The sequence below is a fragment of the Engystomops pustulosus genome, chromosome 2 (genome assembly GCF_040894005.1).
Source record: "Engystomops pustulosus chromosome 2, aEngPut4.maternal, whole genome shotgun sequence".
In the NCBI taxonomy this organism is placed as follows: Eukaryota; Metazoa; Chordata; class Amphibia; order Anura; family Leptodactylidae; genus Engystomops; species Engystomops pustulosus.
The window spans coordinates 80,000,837-80,019,263 of record NC_092412.1 but is presented as its reverse complement, the minus strand read 5'-3'; positions in this window follow the sequence as shown (position 1 = coordinate 80,019,263).

Below are 18,427 nucleotides of genomic sequence, written 5' to 3'. Positions count from 1 at the left end.
AAATCTTTTATTTTTCTGTTTACAGAGACATAATGAATTTTACTTTTTAGAGGCACCATGTTATGAATCGGGAATCCCTAACGTGGGAATCACACATTTTTCTATGGCAGCATTCACCGTATGAGATTGTTATGGGATTGTGGGGAAGCCTAATGTTTTTATGAATTTTTTTTGTTTGTTTATAATTCTTTCTAAGGAAAAGTGTAGTTATTGTTTTAATTATTTTTTCAACTTTAAATTTTTTGCCTATGGTAGCTTGTTTTAGTGGTCCCAGCTGTCAAGGCAACCAATCAAAAAAATCCATGGAGGGGAGGGTTGGGGTTTTTAAATGGTAAAAGTGCCAGCAACAATTGGTATTGTTAGCAATGGGTGTATGGAATAGTGTATAGAAGAGGGTTCAGCCAGTGAGGTAAAAATACAAGCTCATGCACATGAAAAACCTAATAGCATGTTTCTGCTATATATGTTGTGCTGTGAGTTACATTCTGGAAAGTGTTTTTGATATAATGTACAGCAATAACTAATGAGAAGTTGCAGTTCTTGAAAGGGTACTCCCATCCATACAGGATATGGTAATAAGTGTGAAATCAGTGGGAGCTTGCTTCTGATGATCATGATGATCACTCAATTCACTTACATGGAACTTTTGGGATGGTGTCCTTGCTTAGCCCCATTAATTGATTGCTACATGTGCCCCCCCCCCCCTTTGTCCCAAACGCAGGTTTGCAACCCCAGTGGTCTGAAACTTATCCTGCAGATATGTCTCTAGATCTATGGTGAGACAACTCTTTCAACCAATCCTGCAGAAGGTTGAACACGTAAACAGTTTATACATAATGCAACACATTCTTTACACCTGACGTAGAAATAAATGCACCCAGCAAGTTTTAACTTATAAAAATTTGCCGGCTGCAGTGCACAGGTAAGGGGACAGGAAGCCACGCACCGGCCCCCTCCCTGCTGGCCACGGCCACCCCCAACTTGGCTGTGTCCACCCACCACAGAAAGGGGGAAATAATTGCAAGTGTTAGCATTAAGCTGTCATGGCCCAGAAACCCTGATAAATGCCCCTCAATATGTCTACATATGCACATATAACTGTAACCTTTAGATATGCCTAATTATATTAGTGAAAAGGTACCATAGAAGGTATCATAGGTTTACTAATGTATTGACGTGATTCACAGTTATTTCTAGGCACTTCTATAGATATATATTTTAAGAAACACTTTCCATATTTTATCCGTGGCAAAAACTATTAATAGCAATGTAAGAAGAATGGGGAAAGTAAATAACCTGTGACCTTTGTCAATGTTATCAAACACTATTGAAATATCTTTCAGACTTAAGATAAGATACAGTCCTTGATAACCCGACAGTGATCAGCAACTCAATTTACCATGTCTACTGACTTGTCACAACATAGAAATGATCTATTTCATTGTCAAACTTTGCTACCAGAAGGTAATTTTTGAAGGTGAATAAAAAAAAACATAGCTGAACCGTTTCTCTTGTTCAATAGTGTCAGAACTTCTCTAAACCTCTGAAAATCCTGATTGTCTTTTGCGACTGTCTGATGTTGAGTGCATCAAATCTAAGGAATGGCGATGCTTTGTTATTTTCATTGTTGAGAAAACAAAAAATGTACCTCTGATAAATTTTCTCTTTGATTACCCTGCCTTCAAAGGATTTAAACCACAGTGAAAGCCTTTGAAATCTTCAGAGCAGAAGAGACATGAGATTTTTCTTTTTTTTTTATATACCGTGTGCATTGAAAAAACAGATGTCATGGGCTTTCATATTAAGACAGGGAAGAATGACTGCTAATTCCAACACAAACAAAAGGAATGCATTCATAATAAATGAGAAGAGGAATAGGAAATGATATTGTTTACTTCTGTAGCAATTTAAATGAGATCAATAGTCAAGGAAATGCTTTTAACAAACAAATCCAAATATACAATTGGAAAAATTGTTACCTGTGTTATGTCACAAATTTGACAAGTAAACATACAAACTGTTCTTTTTTTCTGCCGACTCTTCTCCTTCCCAATAATTTCATAACAATGCAACACATTATTCCTCTGAGTTTACCAAATAAAGAAAAAAAACCTACATATTATTGTGCATGATCTTTACATTGTTTCAAAGATAAATAGTTCACAGAGTTTTTATGAAGTTTGGAAAGTACCTTGAACATTTTGATTATCTGGAAACGTACCTTGGAGACGTTTATAACTACGTTGATTCACTCCCCTGAGAAATGCAACTGATTGTTTCCTGAATAAAGATAATTAAAACTTTGGATAAAATCTCCCCTTTTTCTGAACAGTAGATGAAGCATATTGTTTGATTATCCGAATAATTGAGCTTTGTTTAATTGCTAATTGGGGTAAATTAAATTTGTGTCTATGTATAAACATATATTGTAAAATGCAATTAACCAACATTTATCCTACTGTTCTTGACCTGTTGCTTATCCGCTAAATTAGGTATGGCCTACCTTAGTTTAGCATAATTCATATACAAATGGGTCCTTGTCACGGGTGACTGCGCGATCCATGTCTCGGATCGCGGGGGCACCCGTGCTCAGCTGTTTGCCTGCTGCTGTGGTGCCCGATCACCTGCTTCCCCGAGTCCTTACTCACCTCTCCGGGTTCCTGGCTCCAATCCCTAGCTCCGGTCCCGTGTGGCGGCACCCCTGCTGTCGTACTAGGCCGCTCGTGTCCCGCTCACTAGGGAGCGCATGCCCGACTCTCCAGGAATTTAAAGGGCCAGCGTCCTCCTAATTGGCGCCGGCATTCCCGGCTCTGCTATATATTCAGGAAACTCCCAGCATCCCCTGCCGGATCTTCAAGTCATTCTAACTGAAAGCCTCTGAGCGTTTCCAGACGCCTCCGTGATTCCTGAGCATTTCCAGATGCCTCCATGGTTCCTGTGGTGTTCCCGTGTTCCTGTGGTGTTCCTGTGGTGTTTCCGTGTGGCGGTCCTGTTATCCTGTGATGGTCCTGTAATTCTGTGGCAGTGCGGTATCCCATTGGTCTTCCGAGGTCGTGCCAGTCTCCTTCCGAGGTCCTGCCAGCCGTCCTTCCGAGGCCCTGCTACCGTCCTTTCGAGGTCGTGCCAGTCTCCTTCCGAGGTCCTGCCAGCCGTCCTTCCCGGGCTCCTACATTCCCATGGTCCTGCCTTCCCGTGGTCCTGCCTCCCCGTGGTCCTGCCTACTCTGGGAAGAATCGTTATCCCCCGCGGTGGTCCAGGGAGTCCACAGACTCTGCCCATAGACTCTCTGACGGTTCGTCCCTTCGAACCGTGACAGTCCTTAAAATGTAAACTAATATGTAATTAGTTTAAAATTTTTTCTCCCCCAATCAGAAAATGCTGCAGACATACCCTGTAATAAAGAATTAAAATGCTACTGGCCCTTTAATTTGACTAGTCGGTTGGTTGCAGTGTTGTGGTGATGCGCAGTGATGGAAGTTACACACATCATCACTATGGTAACAGAGCAGGAAAGTCTGTTATCATCACTGGGAGCAGAGCACAGGAGTTGGAGGAGTTACTAAAAACAAAAGGATCATGGGGCTGCAAGTGGCGGCCATCTTGGTGATAACTCTGCATATTTTAGAGAGGCAATATCATTTTGTGAATCTTAAAATCAAACTACTTGAGCTCCATTTTTTGACTAATGACTAGAGATGAGCGAACATACTCGTCCGAGCTTGATGCTAGATCGAGCATTAGCGTACTCGTAACTGCTCGTTGCTCGGACGAGTATTTCGCCCGCTCGAGAAAATGGCAGCTCCCGCCGTTTTGCTTTTTGGCAGCCAGAAACAGAGCCGATCACAAGCCAGGAGACTCTGCACTCCACCCAGCATGACGTGGTACCCTTACACGTAGATAGTAGTGGTTGGCTGGCCAGATCAGGTGACCCTGGGATAGACTAGCCGCTGCCCGCGCTGCTCGGATCATTCTCTGTCTGGATGCCGCTAGGGAGACAGCTGCTGCTGGTCAGGGAAAGCGTTAGGGTGTTCTATTAGCTTACTGTTAGGCAGGAGTGATTCTAAAAGAACCCAACAGCCCTTCTTAGGGCTACAATAACGTTATAATTTTTTTTTTTTTTTATTTGCAGCTAGTACCATATTGTGAGGAATTTGCAGGGGGACTTGCTACCGTTGTGTTTAGCTCTTAGTGACACACATATCCACCTCAAACACCAAAGTGGGAAAATTTATTAGGGGTTTAGGTAGAATTAGGCACAGTCTGCCAGTTTCTTTTTATTTTACGTTTATTGTTTTAATAACTCAGTGTCATCTCATCTGGCATAGTAGTGTGCTGTAATACTTGGCTAGAAAATAGCCATAGGAGAATACAAACGGCTTAATTACGCCTACAGTAGCGTTATATATATTTGATTTCTGGTTGATCTGCTGGTGGCTGTAGTTGTTGCAGTGCATCTACTAGCAAATTGTGAGCAATTTGGAGTCAGACTTGCGACCACTGTGTTTTAGTGACGCACATATCCATCGCAAAGACCGAAGTGGGAAAATTTATTAGGGCCCGGGGTTGTATTTCAATTAGGCACAGTCTGCCATTTCCTTTTTTATTTTACGTTTATTTTTTTCATAACTCAGCGTCATCTCATCTGGCATAGTAGTGTGCTGTAATACTTGGCTAGAAAATAGCCATAGGAGAATACAAACGGCTTAATTACGCCTACAGTAGCGTTATATATATTTGATTTCTGGTTGATCTGCTGGTGGCTGTAGTTGTTGCAGTGCATCTACTAGTAAATTGTGAGCAATTTGGAGTCAGACTTGCGACCACTGTGTTTTAGTGACGCACATATCCATCGCAAAGACCGAAGTGGGAAAATTTATTAGGGCCCGGGGTTGTATTTCAATTAGGCACAGTCTGCCATTTCCTTTTTTATTTTACGTTTATTTTTTTCATAACTTAGCGTCATCTCATCTGGCATAGTAGTGTGCTGTAATACTTGGCTAGAAAATAGCCATAGGAGAATACAAACGGCTTAATTACGCCTACAGTAGCGTTATATATATTTGATTTCTGGTTGATCTGCTGGTGGCTGTAGTTGTTGCAGTGCATCTACTAGCAAATTGTGAGCAATTTGGAGTCAGACTTGCGACCACTGTGTTTTAGTGACGCACATATCCATCGCAAAGACCGAAGTGGGAAAATTTATTAGGGCCCGGGGTTGTATTTCAATTAGGCACAGTCTGCCATTTCCTTTTTTATTTTACGTTTATTTTTTTCATAACTCAGCGTCATCTCATCTGGCATAGTAGTGTGCTGTAACACTTGGCTAGAAAATAGCCATAGGAGAATACAAACGGCTTAATTACGCCTACAGTAGCGTTATATATATTTGATTTCTGGTTGATCTGCTGGTGGCTGTAGTTGTTGCAGTGCATCTACTAGCAAATTGTGAGCAATTTGGAGTCAGACTTGCGACCACTGTGTTTTAGTGACGCACATATCCATCGCAAAGACCGAAGTGGGAAAATTTATTAGGGCCCGGGGTTGTATTTCAATTAGGCACAGTCTGCCATTTCCTTTTTTATTTTACGTTTATTTTTTTCATAACTCAGCGTCATCTCATCTGGCATAGTAGTGTGCTGTAATACTTGGCTAGAAAATAGCCATAGGAGAATACAAACGGCTTAATTACGCCTACAGTAGCGTTATATATATTTGATTTCTGGTTGATCTGCTGGTGGCTGTTGTTGTTGCAGTGCATCTACTAGCAAATTGTGAGCAATTTGGAGTCAGACTTGCGACCACTGTGTTTTAGTGACGCACATATCCATCCCAAAGACCGAAGTGGGAAAATTTATTAGGGCCCGGGGTTGTATTTCAATTAGGCACAGTCTGCCATTTCCTTTTTTATTTTACGTTTATTTTTTTCATAACTCAGCGTCATCTCATCTGGCATAGCAGTGTGCTTTCATACTTGGCTATAAAATAGCCATAGCAATATGATAGCATCGTTTGGTTTTAAAAACTAAAAAACACAAAAAAAAAACAAAAAAAAAAAAGTAAAAAAAAAAATTCAAGTTATAACTCTCATTTTCAAAATGTTTAACCCGAGGGCTAGGGGTAGAGGACGAGGGCGGGGACGTGGGCGTCCAACTACTGCAGGGGTCAGAGGCCGTGGTCCTGGGCGGGGTGAGACACCACCTGCTTATGAGGGAGCAGGGGAACGCCGCAGAGCTACACTCCCTAGGTTCATGTCTGAAGTTACTGGGACTCGTGGTAGAGCACTGTTGAGGCCAGAACAGTGCGAACAGGTGATGTCGTGGATTGCCGACAATGCTTCGAGCAATTTGTCCACCAGTCAGTCTTCTACGCAGTCCACCCATGTCACCGAAATCGGCACTCCTCCAGCTCCTGCACCTCAGCCTCCTCCCCCCCAGTCTGCCCCCTCCCAGCAAAATTTGCCATTTGAACCGGCATACTCTGAGGAACTGTTTTCTGGACCCTTCCCACAGTCGCAAACCACTTGTCCGGTTGCTGATGAGCAATTTTCCGATGCCCAGGTTTTCCACCAGTCGCAGTCTGTGGGTGATTATGACCTTGTTGACGTAGTGGAAGAAGTGTGTAAAGAGGTGTCCGACGATGAGGAGACACGGTTGTCAGACAGTGGGGAAGTTGTTGTCAGGGCAGGAAGTCCGAGGGGGGAGCAGACTGAGGGATCGGAGGATGATGAGGTGACAGACCCAAGCTGGGTTGAGAGGCCGGGTGAACACAGTGCTTCTGAGACGGAGGAGAGTCCTCGACCAGAACAGGTTGGAAGAGGCAGTGGTGGGGCCAGACGGAGAGGCAGGGCCAGAGCTGGTGCATCAGCGCCAAATGTGTCAACTAGTGAAGCTCCCGTGGCGAGGGCTCCTGCGGCGAGGGCTAGATTTTCAGAAGTCTGGAGGTTCTTTAAGGAATCACCGGATGACCGACGGACTGTGGTGTGCCACATTTGCCAAACCAGGATCAGCAGGGGTTCCACCACTACTAGCTTAACTACCACCAGTATGCGCAGGCATATGAATGCTAAACACCCCACTCAGTGGCAACAAGCGCGTTCACCTCCGGCCATGCACACCACTGCTCCTTCCCCTGTGTCAGCTGATAGTCAGCCCCCTGCCCAGGACCCTGCCACAAAAACCCCATCGTCGCCTCCACGATCCTCCACAGCATCCACCAGCTTCCAGACGCTGGAGCGGAAACGCAAATATAGTGCAACCCACCCGCACGCCCAAGCCCTTAATGTGCACATCTCCAGATTGCTAAGCCTGGAGATGCTGCCCTATAGGCTAGTAGAGACCGAGGCCTTTCGCAGCCTCATGGCGGCGGCCGCCCCTCGGTATTCGGTCCCCAGCCGCCACTACTTTTCCCGATGTGCCGTCCCAGCCCTGCACCAGCACGTGTCAGACAACATAATCCGTGCCCTGACCAACGCCGTTTCTGACAAGGTCCACCTGACCGCGGACACGTGGACGAGTGCTGCCGGGCAGGGCCACTATATATCTCTGACGGCACATTGGGTTAACTTGGTGGAGGCTGGGACCGAGTGTGACCCTGCGGCTGGTAATATACTGCCGACGCCGAGGATTGCGGGGCCTACCTCGGTCCAGGTGTTTGAGGCCTACAATGCCTCCTCCTCCTCCCACCCCTCCTCCACCTCCTCCTCCGAACGACCATCCGTGGGCATGGCGCCATCAGTCGGTAGCTCTAGGCACAGCAGCAGTGCCGTCGCTAAGCGACAGCAGGCGGTGCTCAAACTGCTGAGCCTAGGCGATAAAAGGCACACCGCCCAAGAACTATTACAGGGCATCAGACTGATCTGTGGCTGGCACCGCTGAACCTGAAGCCAGGCATGGTTGTGTGTGACAACGGCCGTAACCTGGTGGCGGCTCTGCAACTCGGCAGACTGACACATGTGCCATGCCTGGCCCATGTGTTAAATCTGATAGTTCAGCGTTTCCTCAAGACATACCCCAATCTGTCTGATTTGCTCACGAAGGTGCGCCGCATCTGTGCGCATTTCAGGAAGTCCAGAACAGATGCTGCCACTCTCAGGGCAGCGCAGCGCCGCCTCCAACTGCCCGCTCACCGACTGTTGTGCGACGTGCCCACGAGGTGGAATTCAACACTGACCATGTTATCCAGAGTTTACCAGCAGCGCCGAGCGATTGTAGACTGCCAGATGTCAACTTCCACCAGAACTGGTAGTCAGGTCAGTCAGCTTCCTCAAGTCTACAATGAGGAGTGGACGTGGATGACTGATATCTGTCAGGTGCTGAGTAACTTTGAGGAGTCAACACAGATGGTCAGTGGCGATGCCGCCATCATCAGCCTCACCATCCCGCTGCTTGGCCTGTTGAAAAACTCTCTGGTCAGCATGAAGTCGGAAGCTTTGCGCTCCTCACAAGAGACGGGGGAAGAAGATTCCCTTGTTGATAGCCAAAGCACCCTTAGGTCTGTTTCTCAGCGCATATCGGAGGAGGTGGAGGTGGAGGAGGAAGAGGAGGAGAATGTTGGCGAGACACAAGAGGGGACCATTGTTGAGTCCTTCACTGTTGAGCGTGTATGGGCAGAAGAAGAGGAATTGGAGGAGTTGGAGGAGGAGGAAATGGACAGTCAGGCCAGTGAGGGGAGTTTATTCTTACGCGTTGGTACTCTGGCGCATATGGCAGATTTCATGCTAGGCTGCCTATCCCGTGACCCTCGCGTTCAAAGAATTTATTCCAGCACCGATTACTGGGTGTTCACTCTCCTGGACCCACGGTACAAGCAAAATCTTTCCACTCTCATCCCTGGAGAGGAAAGGAGTGTGAGAATGCATGAATACCAGCAGGCCCTGGTGCACAAGCTGAAACAGTATTTCCCTTCTGACAGCGCTAGCGGCAGAGTGCGTAGTTCTGCGGGACAAGTAGCGAGGGAGAGTAGGCGAGCAGGCAGCTTGTCCAGCACTGGCAAGGGTACGCTTTACAAGGCTTTTGCCAGCTTTATGTCACCCCAGCAAGACACTGTCACCTGTCCCCAGTCTCGGCAGAGTAGGGCTGATCTTTACAGAAATATGGTGAGGGAGTACGTAGCTGACCATACCATCGTCCTAAATGATCACACAGCTCCCTACAACTACTGGGTTTCAAAGCTGGACATGTGGCACGAACTGGCGCTGTACGCCTTGGAGGTTCTTGCCTGCCCTGCCGCTAGCGTCTTGTCTGGGCGGGTTTTCAGTGCAGCTGGTGGCATCATCACCGATAAGCGTACACGCCTGTCGACTGACAGCGCTGACAGGCTGACGCTTATCAAGATGAATAAAGCATGGATTTCTCCTAATTTCCAATCTCCAGCAGGTGAAGGAAGCTCAACCTGAATAATTTATCCACTCCTCCTCCTCCTCCTCATTTTCCTCCTTCTCCTGCTCTTTGTACAGTAAAGCAGAGGAAACTGGCTATTTTTTGACAGGGCCCACTGGCTCTACCTATAGTACTTTATGCATTTAATTTTTCTGGAGGGCCACCGACCCGGTCCTCTGTTTTAAACAGTTTTTTGGACTGCCACATACAGGCACTCAATCTATTCCATTTTTCTGGAGGGCCACCTACCTGCTCCTCTGGTTTGAAAACTTTTTTGGACTGCCACATACAGGCACTCAATCTATTCCATTTTTCTGGAGGGCCACCTACCTGCTCCTCTGGTTTGAAAACTTTTTTGCACTGCCACATACAGGCACTCAATCTATTCCATTTTTCTGGAGGGCCACCTACCTGCTCCTCTGGTTTGAAAACTTTTTTGCACTGCCACATACAGGCACTCAATCTATTCCATTTTTCTGGAGGGCCACCTACCTGCTCCTCTGGTTTGAAAACTTTTTTGGACTGCCACATACAGGCACTCAATCTATTTCATTTTTCTGGAGGGCCACCTACCTGCTCCTCTGGTTTGAAAACTTTTTTGGACTGCCACATACAGGCACTCAATCTATTCCATTTTTCTGGAGGGCCACCTACCTGCTCCTCTGGTTTGAAAACTTTTTTGGACTGCCACATACAGGCACTCAATCTATTCCATTTTTCTGGAGGGCCACCTACCTGCTCCTCTGGTTTGAAAACTTTTTTGGACTGCCACATACAGGCACTATCCAAATTAAATTGTCTCCATAGCAGCCTCCACACGTTGTCTCCATTGCTTCCTCCAAAAGTCGTCCATATAGCTGCCTCCATACATCGTCCCTTTATCAAACGAGGTGTGTCAGGCAGAAATTTGGGTTGTTTTCATGGATTCCACATCAAAGTTGTTAACTTTGTCGCCACCCAGCTGTGTTATCCACAAAATATACTGGCAAACTTTTATCATTTACCAATATTATTTCAGCGCTTCTTGCGCTTCTGTTTACATTCCCCTCACTCGCCATATCCTAAACTTATAAGAACGCTACTACACTTGATCTTATACAAAAGGTTCTTAGAAGTGCTGTTTGGGGAGTAGCCTAGAGACACGGGCTTGGATTGGCGAAAGCTCGCCTGGCAGCGGAGCGCCAGCTCCATGCCAAGATCCAACTAACATAGTTTTAACTGCAGCACCTTTAATCTACTACTAGTTCACTGCCTCCATACATGGTCCCCTTATCAAACGAGCTTTGTCAGGCAGAATTTTGGGTTGTTTTTATGGCTTCCACAACAATCTTGTTAACTTTGTCGCCACCCTGCTGTGTTATCCACAAAATATACTGGCAAACTTTTATCATTTACCAATATTATTTCAGCGCTTCTTGCGCATCTGTTTACATTCCCCTCACCCGCCATATCCCAAACTTATAAGAACGCTACTACACTTAACTTGGTGCACGCTGGGACCGAGTCTGACCCTGGGGCTGGTGATATACTGCCGACGCAGAGGATTGCGGGGCCTACCTCGGTCCAGGTCTCAAAGGCCTACTATACCTCCTCCTCCTCCCACCCCTCCTCCACCTCCTCCTCCTCCGAATTACCATCCGTGGCCATGGCGCCATCAGTCGGTAGCTCTAGGCACAGCAGCAGTGCCGTCGCTAAGCGACAGCAGGCGGTGCTCAAACTGCTGAGCCTAGCCGATAAAAGGCACACCGCCCAAGAGCTATTACAGGGCATTCCACATCAAACTTGTTAACTTTCTCGCCACCCTTCTGTGTAATCCAGAAAAGATACTGGCAAACTTTTATCATTTACCGATATTATTTCAGCGCTTCTTGCGCATCTGTTTACATTCCCCTCTCTCGCCATATCCCAAACTTATAAGAACGCTAATCTACTAGCACCTTTAATCTACTACTAGTTCACTGCCTCCATAATAATAATAATAATCTTTATTTATATAGCGCCATCATATTCCGTAGCGCTTTACAAATCATAGGAAACAAATACAAATGTAATGTAACAGAGCACAACATTTGTATGGAACAACAGGAGTGAGGTCCCTGCTCGCCAGAGCTTACGGTTTATGAAGATGATGGGGTAACACGAGGTAAAAGAATTTTTAATGGTCAAGCCATTCTTCTTAGGGAATAGAACAAAATATAATAAATGGAATTGCTGTCGCTTGAACCACTCAGCCGTCACCAGGTCCAGGGTGAATGGGACTGCATAGAAGTCTGGTGCCTGTTGGTTGATGGATAACAGATGGGAGGACGACACAGGACGGGTTAGTAGAAGAGTTAAAACTTCATGCAGTTAATGAGTGTTATAGGCTTGCCTAAAGAAATGGGTTTTAAGAGCACGTTTGAAACTTTGGAGGTTAGGTATTAGTCTGATAGTCCGGGGCAGAGCATTCCATAGAATTGGTGCAGCTCTAGAGAAGTCTTGGAGACGCGAGTGGGAGGTCCGCACTAAGGTAGAGGTTGATCTAAGATCACTGGCGGATCTAAGAGCACGGGTTGGGCGATAGACTGAGATAAGAGAGGAGAGGTAGGGGGGTGCAGCATTATACAGAGCTTTATGGATGAGGGTTATTATTTTAAACTGTATTCGCAAGGAGACTGGCAGCCAGAGCAGCGTCTGGCATGAACTGTAGGCATACATGGTCCCCTTATCAAACGAGCTGTGTCAGGCAGAATTTTGGGTTGTTTTCATGGCTTCCACAACAAACTTGTTAACTTTGTCGCCACCCTGCTGTGTAATCCACAAAATATACTGGCAAACTTTTATCATTTACCAATATTATTTCAGCGCTTCTTGCGCATCTGTTTCCATTCCCCTCACCCGCCATATCCTAAACTTATAAGAACGCTATTACACTTGATCTTATACAAAAGGTTCTTAGAAGTGCTGTTTGGGGAGTAGCCTAGAGACAGGGGCTTGGATTGGCGAAAGCTCGCCTGGCAGCGGAGCGCCAGCTCCATGCCAAGATCCAACTAACATAGTTTTAACTGCAGCACCTTTAATCTACTACTAGTTCACTGCCTCCATACATGGTCCCCTTATCAAACGAGCTGTGTCAGGCAGAATTTTGGGTTGTTTTCATGGCTTCCATGTTAACTTTGTATTAACAAAATATACTGGCAAACTTTTATCATGTACCGATATTATTTGAGCGCTTCTTGCTCACCTCCTTTGGTTCCTCTCTGCCACCCATTGGTTTGAAGCCTGAGTCCATTTAGGGTATGTCGCCATGCCACTCTCTAGCCTGCCGCTGCTGCCGCTGCCTCTGCATGAAGTCCCCTATAGTGTCAGGGTCAATTATTGGATGTTTTAGATGCTATCTAGCTTCATTCTGTCACTCTGTCATGGCCATGCTGTTGCCCATAATTTTGGTATAATGGTGCGATTAAGCAGCCTCAGAGGCATCCATGCATGCTGCCCCTGCTGTTTCCTGTCCATTTCCGTGGTGTTTCCATCCTTTTCTGAGGTTCCCAGGTGTTTGGCCAAGCTTCCCTGTGCAGAGCCTTGGTCCCCTTGAAAAATGCTCGAGTCTCCCATTGACTTCAATGGGGCTCGTTATTCGAGACAAGGACTCGAGCATCGGGAAAAGTTTGTCTCGAATAACGAGTACCCGAGCATTTTAGTGCTCGCTCATCTCTACTAATGACATTAAGTTTTTTTATATTAATTGATTTATAGCATTATGGGTTTTTGTATCAGACATTCAAATTTCCGGAATACCACTTCAAGCCTCTCATTTACCCACATGGCTCCTTGTGTCACGTATGCATATGTTAACCCTTAATGAATATATACCATCTAAATCAAGCATAATATACAATGTAAACTTACTCATAGATCCAGGCTCTGTGAGTGTGAAAATATTCTTACATTTGGTGTCCATGTCCTTCCTTATATAATCAACTTTTAACTGGTTCGCGACCCGCTGCACGGGCTGATCCCTCTCCATAGCATATTGCAGCAAAGACTTACAGGTTACACCCGCGATTGGTGCTAGCAAAGTTATAACAGCGATCGCTGCCGGCAAAGCTGCTGGCAGCCTCAAAAAGATGGCGGCGCCCTTGCCTAGGATCGTCGCTCCCCGTGACGTCATCAGGGAGCGGCGATCCGTCTCCATGGTAGCCTCGGGTCTTCCGAAGACCCAAGGCTATTTCATTTTAACCCCTTCATTACAATGTGCTGATAGCACATTGTAATGAATGAGGAGGAAAATCCCCATATACTGCCATACTGTAGTATGGCAGTATACGATATGATCGATCAGACAACCTAGGGTTAAAGTACCCTAGGGAGTCTGAAAAATAGTAAAAAGAAAAATTAAAAAAAATTTAAAAAAAATTATAAAAAAAACCCTAAAAATTGAAATCACCTCCCTTTCCCTAGAACTGATATAAATATAAATAAACAGTAAAAATCATAAAGACATTTGGTATTGACACATCCGGAAATGCCCGATCTATCCAAATATATTAACGGTTTTTTAATGCGTTTAACCCCGTAACGAAAAATAGCGACCAAATTCAAAATGGCACTTTTTTGCCATTTTGAAAAATATAAAAAAATCTATAAAAAGTGATCAAAAGGTTGTACAGTCCTAAAAAAGATATAATTGAAAATATTATCAAATGTCGCAAAAATGACACCACCAACAGCTCCGTACAACAAAGTATAAAAAAGTTATGAACACCAGAAAATGGCAAAATCAAAAAAATAATTTGGAATAGGAGGTTTTAATTTTTGTAAATGTATGAAAACATTATAAAACCTATACAAATTTGGTATCCCCGTAATTGGACCAACCCAAAGAATAAAGTAGACATGTCATTTGGGGCGCTGAGTGAAAGCCGTAATATCCAAGCCCACAAGAAAATGGCGCAAATGCGTTTTTTCACCATTTTCACTGCATATGGAATTTTTTTCCCGCTTCCCAGTACATGGCATGGAATATTCAATACCATCACTATGAAGTGCAATTTGTTACAAAGAGAAGAAGCCCAAACACAGCTCTTTACATGGAAAAATAAAAAAGTTACAGATTTTTGAAGGTGGGGAGTGAAAAGTGAAAATGAAAAAACAAGGGCCACGTTCGTTCTTAAGGTGTTAAAACTACTTTCACTTTCCCGCTGAACTAAGTTTTCATGGCTGACCACTGCTTCTATACTCTTGAAGATTACTTGCATAGTACATCTTGAAACATCTGGCTTGGTACTGACATTGGTGATGCAGCATTAACTACCTTGTGTCCTGTTCCTGTGCTCAGTCTTCTCATGCTGTATGACCTGTTACATGAAAATGTGTCCTGCCATCTCAGTAAAAGAGTTTTGCAGTTTTTCACCCAGCTTTAAGCATCCAATACATCTGTTTTATTTTAGCTAACATTAACTTTTCAATAAAGTTTGCATAAATCAGTAGTCAATAAACACATTTTACATACCTCTTTATAATCCTGCACAATCCCTCATTTTTTGTGTATGTTGGTGACACCAAAAAATTATGATGTACTTTATGCAGAGAGATATTGGCAGGAAGAATAATGAAGATTAATGGATGTAGCAGTGATGATAAGGCCCCAACAGAGTTCTGATCTGATCATTAGGGGCGTAACTTGATGGAGTATGGAGGGTGCTGTCGCACCCGGGCCCAAGAGGCTTAGGGGGTCCATAAAATTTCACTTTCCTATGTAAAAATTCTGTCAGTATTTGTGCAATTGTATATTGTAAGGATTTTGTAGATATAAGCTGAAGTATATATTGGCTTTATAAGAATAGATTATATAGGAACATATTTTATAGTATAGTTTACAATTAATACTTAATTATATAGAATGAGTATTTAGTGGTGTTGTATATTAGATTGCCAGTGTGCTTGCACAATTTAGTGAGTGTGTAATGCGTGTTTGCATCTGGATATACAGAGACATAATACTTTACTCATTTTCGGCACACAGGAAATAGAGTGTGGATAGATTGCATCCTGTGCTAAAGGAATTAACATAGCCATTGTTTCCTATATTAAAAACTTCCTACAAGTTACCTTTTATCTTTCTTAAAGAGATTGGGAAATATACATAGCTTCCTTGTTTTATCAAATAAACAAAAACCCATTTGGATGCCTCTACTTGTAAAGTGAAAATGTAAATTCCCAGGTAAACTATCTATTCTTTAACAAGCCTGACTTCCAATTCACTTAAAGTTAGAAAGAGGACAACAGTGGGAATCTGAGTCAAGATTTCATCTGAAACACATTTTGTACCCATGTCTCAAGTTTGTAATATTATTTTCAGAATAAACAATACACCATGTATTGCCTTGTAGTGAATGCATGCATTTCCTTTTTCTGTGATGAGCCTGGATGTATAACTTTTGAATTATATATTTTCTCCTGTGTGGCAGTGTCCTTGGTTGGGTTGTGGGATCTTCTCTCATTATAACATTTCATGATGCTGTTTTCTCGATTGAGTTCTTCAAATTTATATATTTTCTAATTTCTTTATATTTGTTAGTATCAAAAGATATCAATTACTGGATGTAGCCTTAAAGCATATCTAATGTTTGAAATAAATGAATAATAGAGTGCGTGTACTTGAGCAGTAACATTGTTTGTGGAAATAATGTCACTTATATTTTACTGGTGAGCATGGGATTTGTCTCTGACATTACACACAGAATGTAATGGGGGACTTTTTCCACATCTATGTTTCTCAGAATAATCACTTGATCTGTACTTTTAGAACATTTGATCGTTACTAGTCCATGCCCTACAGCAATATTCTGGTTACCCGTAGGTTACCCATTGCACCAATTGCACAGCAAATTCAGTTTAAAATACTAACCATGACATACAAAGCCATCCACAACCTGTCCCCGCCATAAATCTCTGAACTCATCAGCCAATGCTGTCACACACGTAATCTCTGTTTCTCACAGGACCTTCTGCATCACTCTATTACCATCCAGTCTTCTCACAATCGCATCCAGGACTTCTCTTGTATATCACCCATATTCTCTAACAAAATTTGCCAACCACCTTCAAACATAACCTAAAAACCTAACTGTTCAGGATAACCTACAACAACCAATAACTGATCTGCTCCGTCACCTTTTATCTCTTTTTACCGTCCCCCATATAGATTGTGAGCCCTCACGGACAGGGTCCTCCTTCCACTTGTTTCCTGATCACAGTAGTTTTAGTGTTTTGTACTTCCATTTGTTCTTGTCTTGAGGTAATGTATGTGAACCCTTTGTCGATTGTACAGCACCATGTAATTAATGGTTCCTTTAAATACTTTAAACTAAAATGAACTTCTCATTCACAAGTAAATAATTCCCTGCCAAAACTTTGTCAAATATATACTATACTCAAAGGCAGCTTTGGCCACATGCACAATTAAATGGGGTTTTCCCACGAAAGAAAATTCTCACAGCTCAATCCCCTAGTGATGTTAACACAATAAAGATCATTTTAACCACTTATTTTATAATATTACTCAGTTGTATTGCTGTTTTAGCTCCTATCTCTCCCGTGGCTGCTCAGTGCAAAATCTCTAAGCAGTGGCGCAGAGTAATAATCCCCACTCCAAAGTTTATATAAGCTCCGTAGACACACACCATTTTACAGTCAGCCCTATACCCCTGATGATGCCAGGTCGGCGAAATATGTCGGGTGGGCATAGCTGAACTAAAATTTTAATCAGCAGTAGACAGTGAGCCTTAACTCTTATATAAGAAAAACGAGCATTAGAAATACTCTCTAGGAATTGTATGAGAAACACAGAGTTTAGAAAATCTAGTTTTTCTACAGGAACTAAAAGGGATAGGTCTATCCGTAAACCTGAGGCCAATATGCCTACCTAAAAATTACAGGGGGGAATTGATCCACCCCCCTGGGCCTTACCACCTCTATGTTTCAAGGGATAGTATCCCGTATATCCCTACGTATCAATATATCCTTATGAGTCTGGACACTGTCTGCTAGCGTTCTTAATACACTATTAGCACTGTTCTTAAGCAAAAATTAATAAAAGTTACATTTTAATACTTATTTGGCCTTGGTGGATCCAAAGAGGCTTTTTTGGTCGCTAGCCGGGCGACTATTGGAAAATTTTAAGTGTTATTGATGCCCCTATCCACCTTGTGCATACACCTCTAGGGTCAAGTTGATCCCCTTCTGGGGGTTAGTTTGTGTTTTTCTATCAGGCCACGGGGCACGAGTTTGTGTGACCCCGGGGAATCAGACCCCACTATCAGCACCCAGCGAAAGATATGGCAGGCTTTCTATCGCAAAAACCCAATTTTGAGTCACTCACTACTGAAGCACTTCAAGTATTCTCAACAAACGAAATCTCACTCAATCAGACAGACATTCATACTACATTTCAAAACCTACAACAAACATACAAACAGAATATACTGTAAGATCCTGGTGGGAAGTTGCGAGTTTTGAAACCTACTTGCAGCAAGGCCTAGTATATAAAGGCCTACGAATATCTATTGTTCCCAATTCTCACCGTGAGGACCCTGAATTCTTACGGGGTTGGGAGCAGTTATTGACTGAGAGCTCCTTGCGTATGATCAATTATCTGCTAACGTATGAACATACAGTGTTTGATAAAACAAATAAACGTTTATAAAAAGACCTTACAGAGATACAATCATTTGCGGGCTCCCCTGAATTTGGTTCTTTAGAACAAAAGCTCCAGAAAAACATTGAGAATTTAAAAAGAGAAATAAGGGACAAAAAACATTGAAAATATCTAAGTGACCGTAGAGATTTCGACACTGGTCAGGTCTATACGTGGAAATCTCGTCCACTAATCTCTCGTCATAACGACACAAGACCTGACTATTCAGAATCAAACTACTCTGGTGCAGAATCAAGTACGTCCTCTAAATCTAACAACTTTAGACACAGCAAAAGTAAATTTAGAAATAGAGACTCGCAACGACAACGCTCTAAGATATTTAATAATCAGAATTTTGACGCAGGCAAACAGG